Source organism: Sapajus apella, unplaced genomic scaffold (genome assembly GCF_009761245.1).
Source record: "Sapajus apella isolate SASKATOON/1434 unplaced genomic scaffold, GSC_monkey_1.0 scaffold3, whole genome shotgun sequence".
Taxonomy (NCBI): domain Eukaryota; kingdom Metazoa; phylum Chordata; class Mammalia; order Primates; family Cebidae; genus Sapajus; species Sapajus apella.
Window position 1 is genome coordinate 48,869,598 of NW_022436943.1, and position 7,640 is coordinate 48,877,237.

Below are 7,640 nucleotides of genomic sequence, written 5' to 3' on the forward strand. Positions count from 1 at the left end.
CCCCTTCTTTTCTTTTCTTTTCTTTTCTTTTTTCTTTTCTTTTCTTTTCTTTCTGATGGAGTCTCTCTCTGTTGCCCAGGCTGGAGTGCAGTGGTGTAATCTTAGTTCACTGCAACCTCTGCCTCCCAGGTTCAAGCGATTCTCCTGCCTTAGCCTCCTGAGTAGCTGGGATTACAGGCACCTGCCATCATGCCTGGCTAATTTTGTATTTTTAGTAGAGATGGGGTTTTACCATGTTGACCAGGCTGGTCTTGAACTCCTGACCTCAGGGGATCCACCCGCCTCAGCCTCTCAAAGGGCTGGGATTACAGGTGTGGGCCATCACGCCCGGCCGAACCCCTATTTTTGTTTGGTTCTCTGTAGCTTGTGCCTGAGACTTGGCTCTAAAGAGTTGGTGAACTCTCAGAGAACAACTTCATGTACTAACAAGAGCAATGCTAGCTCACTACGTTCCAGCTCAGCTCAACCCTGTGTTGGGCTGAGCCCTTCATGGTATCATTGTGTTTATCTGCATAAAAACCCTTACAGGTGGGAACTATCTTAATCTTTATTTTATGGATGAGAAAATGGAGATTAAGTAATTGCCAAGGTTATCCTTAGTAGGTAGCAGGCCTGGAATTCAAACACAGGCCATGGGACTCTAAAGCCCATGCATTACACTCTGGGCGGTGCTGTCCTCTCAGTCTTTCCAATTTAAGTCACATCAGCTACTTAGCACATCTTTCTTTGGCACCTTCTGGCATAGGCATTATGCTAATACAGAGACTCAGTGATTTGCAGAGGAAGGAATCAAGAAAGCCTACATACATGCTGATTAGTCATCGCCAACGCGAGTTTGTGGAGTATTGACTTGTCCTAGGTGCAATCCTGGAGACTCTGCAGGTATTAAGTTTATTTAATTCTCACAGCAAACCTTTGTAATAGGTATTAGGGTTCCCTGAATTTTATAGATTGGGAAACTGAGGCTAATAGCCTGCACAAGGGCACAGAGTTCCTAAGTAGTAATGTCTGGATTTGAACACAGAGCCACGAGGCCATGCTGCTTTGCAGGGTGGTGTAAGGCCAGAGGTCAGCATTTAGAATGGCTTTTGAGAGGGAAAAGGCCAGGGGGGAGCTGGATGCAGCCAGGAGACGCAGCTAAGGAGAGGGTACCCTACACACCCTTTCTGACTGGGGACGCTTATTGACTTGAATCCATGTGGCAATCCCCGACCTGCGTCTGATATCATCTCTGAGAATGGGCCTGGAACACCCATGAGAAACAGAGCACAATCATTGAGCAATGCAGCCTCAACTCTTAGGAAATGGAAAATTCTGAAAAGGAAGGTTCTAGGAGCTTGGAGAGACAGAGCCACAGGTCTGAGAATCCCTTCCTTTTCCTTGCTCTCCCCTGCATCTGCCCTGCCTGTTCCTCCACTCTGAGCCTTTGCTGTTGCCTAGACCTGTAAATTGCAGTCCCTCCCCCCATCCCCCTCCAATTCTTGTTTGCCCGTCAAGTTCCCTCACTGTCTGTGACAGCCCTGTCCCTCCTGACCAGTGCAGAACTGGCTGTGGACACCATTTCCAGCATCGCTCTTTTTTGTTTCACTTACGTGATTAAAAAAAAAAATTCAACTTTCATTTTAGATTCAGGAGGTACATGTGCAGGTTTTTCACTTGGATATACTGTGTGATGCTGAAGTTTGGGGTGTGAATGATCCCATCACCCAAGCAGTGAGCATAGCACTCAAAAGGTGGATTTTCAACCCTCACCCTCCTTCCATCCTCCCCCTGCCAGTAATCCCCAGTGACTATTGTTGCCATCTTTATGTGCACGAGTACCCAGTGTTTGGCTTCTACTTATAAGTGAAAACATTTGATATTTTGTTTTCTGTTCCTATATTCATTTGCTTAGGTTAATGGCCTCCAGCTGTATCTGTGTTGCCGCACAGGACGTGATTTGGTTCCTTTTTACGGCTGCGTAGTATTTCATGGTGTTTGTGTACTGCATTTTCTTTATTCAATCCACCGATGACGGGCACCAAGTTGGGTCTGCGTCTTTGCTATCGTGAACAGTCCTGCACTGCTCTTGAAGGGCCAGCAGAGTCTGGGTGACATCTGGGCTCTGGGGACAGACCCACCTGGATTGAATCTGGCGGAATAACCAAGACAGGGACTTAGCGAGCTCTGGATTTCATCAGAATCAGAGACTCAGAGAGGTGAAGCAAATCTCCCATTTCACACGGAGTGTTATTATCAGAGCATTCTTGTCCTGGTTCTGCTTGACCAATCTGAGCGTTTAAAATGGGGCTAGTGATACCTGTGTGGACTAGAGAGATAGTGCTTACAAAGGGTGTGGAGCAGGGCACTCGGTCAACCGCCACATCAGCCCTGCTCCCCGCCCGCCCTGTGTATCTCTTCAGATGTATGTGTCTTTTTTTCTACAATGAAATCATAGGAAATTGAAGGTCAGAGGGTCTTCTTTATCATATTTCAGTAACCCCTTGTGGGGCCTTGCCTATTTAAAAAATGGCTCAAAAGATGTTGGTTAACAAAACAGCCTTCCAAAAAATGTCCAGAGCCCAAAGCAAAGTCTACAGTCCCTAGGGCCGCCATGTCAAAATGATGTCCTTGTGGCCGTAGGGGTTGGGTTTCTGGAAAAACCTATCCTGGAGACGGAGTCCAGCCCAGGGGTGTAGTGTACTAGGCAGCTGTCCCAGAAGGAGACCCCATTTTTCTCTGCTTGGCTGGTTGGAAGGGAGCTGAATAATCATTTAGGTGCTCGTTGCGACAGGCAGCCTCAGATGGCCTGGATATTCATGTGGCTAATTATGTGGATTGCTTCACCAGGAGATGGGAGATGGGATTGGCCCCAGGAGTCCAGTGGGAAGGCCCCGTGGGACCCAGCCCCTGGTGTGCTCACTGCTGCTCTGTCTGGGAAAGCTGAGGTGCCCCGGCCAGTTAGTTCCTGAAGTGGCTGGTCCCTCCCAGCTGCTCTGAGTGACAGTCTGCATCTCTGGGATGATCTTGGTGTGGCTACAGAGGGAGAGATGGGGCCTCCGGGAGGAGAAAGCCGGGGCCAGGTAGAGTGGTGCTGACAGATGGCTTGATAATGATTAAAAGGTGCACCTCCCAGGCAAGGAGGAAAATGTCACCCCCTGGAAACAGAGGAAGGAAAACTGCCGAGGATGTGTCTTTGTCAGGTACCACATCTAATCCAGAGATGGGGAGTCTGGCTTTGCCTTCCAACTTGGCTTCGCCTCATTTCTGGCTCTGCAAGAAATAAAGGATTGGGTTGTATTTCCCTTTCCCTATGGCTGTAATTGAACACACCTATAAAGTCCTATCAGGATTAGTGATTAAATATTTATTTATCTGTCTATTTACCATCTATATTTCTTTCTTTTTTTTCTTTTGAGGTGGAGTCTTGCTCTGTCGCCCAGGCTGGCGTGCTGTGGCGAGATCTCGGCTCACTGCAATCTTCACCTCCCAGATTCAGGTGATTCTCCTGCCTCAGCCTCCTGAATAGCTGGGATTACAGGCACCCACCACCACACCCAGCTAATTTTTATATTTTTAGTAGAGGCCGGGTTTCACCATGTTGGCCAGGCTGATCTCAAACTCCTGACCTCAGGTGACCCACCTGGCTTGGCCTCTCAAAGTGCTGGGATTACAGTTGTGAGCCACCATGCCTGGCTGTCATCTATATTTCTGTTTCCTTTCTTTTTTTCAATCAATTGATTAATTTACCTAGCAATCTATCTATCATGTACCTACCTATCTACCTAACTTTCATCAGTCAACATACGGTCTCATGTTGGGACTTAAAAAAAAAAAAAAGAAAACCAAATACCAGTGCCATTTACAAAGCTGTTGACGGTATTTTAGAGTGGATCAGCAACTACAAATTAGCAGAACAAATCTGGTTTAGTTTTCGGTATCTCTCCCTTCATTACACAAAGCTTGTAGGGTCTTCTTTTCAAAGAGAGTGGTTTTGAGATTTGAGCAAACTCGGCTCAAAAGCCAGTCATCATGTCTAGTCAGTTAAGCAGAAATGAGCCCCCAACTTTGGAAAGTGCCTCTAAGCCCACTCTCAGAAAACCACACACTGTATCTGCTAACTCCTTTTCTTGTTGTTGTTGTTCCCTGGATTTTTGCAAGCATCTTTGACTTCAGGAAATACTTGTTGTGTTTACACTTATTAAGAATTTTTTACAAGTGGCTGGGTGCAGTGGTTTACCCCTGTAATCACAGCCCTTTGGGAGGTCGAGGCAGGTGGATCACAAGGTCAGGAGATAGAGACCATCCTGGCTAACATGGTGAAACTAAAAATACAAAAAATCAGCCAGGCATGGTGGCATGTGCCTGTAGTCCTAGCTACTCAGAAGGCTGAGGCAGGAGACTTGCTTGAACCCGGGAGGCAGAGGTTGCAGTGAGCCGCAATTGCACCACTGCATTCCAGCCTGGGTGACAGAGTGAGACACTGTCTCAAAAAAGAAAAAAAATTTTTTTTTTTTACAAGTTTTGAGAAAGCACTGCATTGGGTGAAATTGACATGGCTTCGGTGGTGTTTCAGGGGGATGAAGATAAGGAATGCGCAAACCAGAATGAGCTTGGCTTTCTCTTCTTTTAGAGCCGGAGAGCCTATTGCTTTTTGAGGATAAGGCACTACAAGCTCCTTTATCATGCTAGGCTGGAAAATGTTTCTCCTTCCCTTGTAAGTTTCTTCCTCCCTCCAGCTGTTAGATGAGGCAAAACATGAAGCCTTAAGCATGATGATTCTTGGTCTCCAGTAGATGCTAAATAAATGCTGCCTGTTGCCTCTCTTTGGCGCCTGATCTCTCATCATCATCATGACAGCGTATCTCCCCACTGATGGACTGAAAGATGCCATACTGATTATTAACAGCCTTTATTTATTTTTTGGCAAGGTTGCTGTATGTGATCGGGACAAATATTGATTGTAAGTGGTACCCTGATTTCAGCAATGTTAGGGTTCAGAAACAAACCACACATCTTAGAATCGAAGGTACTCAGCAGCATTTTCAGGTGGACTCAGAAGCAACATTGTTCAGAAAAAGAGGCACAGGTCAGGGTCTTGGTAGCACTTGATTTGTCTGTTTTCTAAGGACACTTTTCCTGTGGCTTCTAAGACACAATTCTCTTTTTCTCTTACCTTGTTACTGATGTGTTTTTTCTCCACCACCTTTGCTGGGTCCTCCTCACCGTTCTGCTTTCCTGTTGCGGTGCCCCAGGGCTCAGTCCTGAGTCCTTGTCTTCTGTGTTTGCATTATGTCCTCAGATGATCCAATCCAGCTTCTTGGTTTTAAATATCATCTGTACGCGGGATGACTCCCAACACATTTGTTTTGACAGCTTCACTTGGACACTTTAGATGCTCCTCAGGCCTAACAGAGTCAGAAGCAAACTTTGTGTTTTCCTCCACAAACCTGCTCCCCATTTCACTTAATGACACCCAAGGACTCAAGCCCCAAACCAAAGAGCTGTCCTGGGCTTAGCTCTCTCACATCCTGCGTTTGAACCACCAGCTGATTCAATCAATTTCACTTTCAGAATATAGCCCTTCATTTCTCTCTCTCTATGTGTATGTATGTATGTATTTATATACATAGTTTAGTTATATATATACAAAAATATATATAAAATATATAATATATAAAAAAATATATATGAAAAATATATATAATATATAAATACATATATATATATAAAATATTTTGTATATTATATATATAAAACTAAAGCTCAGCACCATTCACAAAGCTGCAGATGGCATTTTACAGTGCCAGCCTGGCCCCAGGTGTCTTTAACTTCCATCTAGGCTGTTATGGTGCCTTCCAATGGGGGTCCCAACTCCCATCCTCACCTCGTAGAAGCCACACAGCAGGCCAAGGAATCCTCAAAGACTGAAATCAGATCATGTCACTCCTGATTCCAAGCTCTGCCTAGAAGGATTGGTGGACAGTCCTATGGAGAGGACAGAAGTATATTTTATAAATGTTTATAATGTTTTACGCTTTATATATTTTTAAGGCAAACTAGTTATTTCGTGCTATTTTTAAAAATTTATTTAAATTTGAGATGGAGTCTTCCCTGTTACCCAGGTTGGAGTGCAGTGACGTGATCTCGGCTCACTGCAATCTCTGCCTCCCTGGTTCAGGCAATTCCCCTGCCTCAGCCTCCTGCATAGCTGGGACTACAGATGCACACCGCCAAGCCCAGAAAATTTTTTGTATTTTTTAGTAGAGACGGGGTTTCACTGTGTTTGCCAGGATGGTCTCTGTCTCCTGATCTTGTGATTCGCCTGTCTTCTGATCTTGTGATTCGCCTGTCTTGACCTCCCAAAGTGCCGGGATTACAGGCGTGAGCCACTGCGACTGGCCTTTTTTTTTTTAGAAGTAAATGTTTTTTTATTCTTCCATCTAAATTTCAGTACTACAAGGACAGTAAAACAATGATACACTAAAAAAATATGCAGCAATAAACATTTGTTTAAAAGAATGATAGAATAAATAAAACTACCAAAAAAAAAAAAAAAAAAAGAGGAAATCATATAACCCCATTCTGAAACCCCAAGAAGTCCTGGAATACAGAAATGCCTCCGTCACTATTCACAGGATGCACTGCAGACTATTTGCTTAATATTGTCCTGGGATTACTTTCTAAAATTAGTAACTGCTTACAGCTTGATTGTAGCGCAAAATTAAAATCACTCTAACTTCATCTGAAGTTAGTTTGGGAAGAGGTATTAGAATGAACATTCTGCTGGTACGGATGTCATAGAGCCTGAAAGATTCAGAGACTGGCCTGAGGTCACTCAGTAAGGTTTTGGCAGAGCTGTGGGGCTAGAACTCAGGAATCTTGGTCCCTGTTTAGGCAAATTGACAGTATAGTGGGCTACCTATTTTATCAAATATAACTGAGTATCAGTGGTGAGATGCTGCTGTGGGATGGATGTGACATCTGTGAAGAATGTATGGGCCATCCTGCTCCATTCTGGACCTCCTTGGACTGGGTGGATGTGGGGTGGTGCTAGGGAGGTGGGAACCCATGTTAAGGAGGCAGGTGTGAAGAGAAGTAGGGTCCCTGGGACCCACACCCCTTCTTGCTGCCCTGGTCACCAGGCTGAAGCTGTGTTAGCTTTGGCATGGTGCTTTCCCTCTATTCCACTATTGGAATTAAAAAAATTTGGGGCTGGGCGCTGTGGCTCACATCTGTAATCCTAGCACTCTGGGAGGCCAAGGCGGCTAGATTACCTGAGCTCTGGAGTCTGAGACCAGCCTGGGCAACATGGTGAAACTGTGTCTCTACTAATATGCAAAAAAATTAGCTGGGCATGGTGGTGTGCACCTTTATTCTCATCTACTCAGGAGGCTGAGGCAGAAGAATTGCTCGAACCCAAGAAGCAGAAGTTGCAGTGAGCCGAGATCCCGCCATTGCACTCCAGCCAGGGTGACAGAGCGAGATTCCATCTCAAAAATAAGTTTTTTTTTTTTTTTTTGGTAGAGACAGGGTCTGACTGTGTTGCCCAGGCTGGTCTCAAACCCCTGAGCTCAGGCAATCCTTCCACCTTGGCCTCCCTAAATGTTGGGATTACTGATGTGAGCCACCATGCCTGGCCTTTATTAGAATTTTTTAAG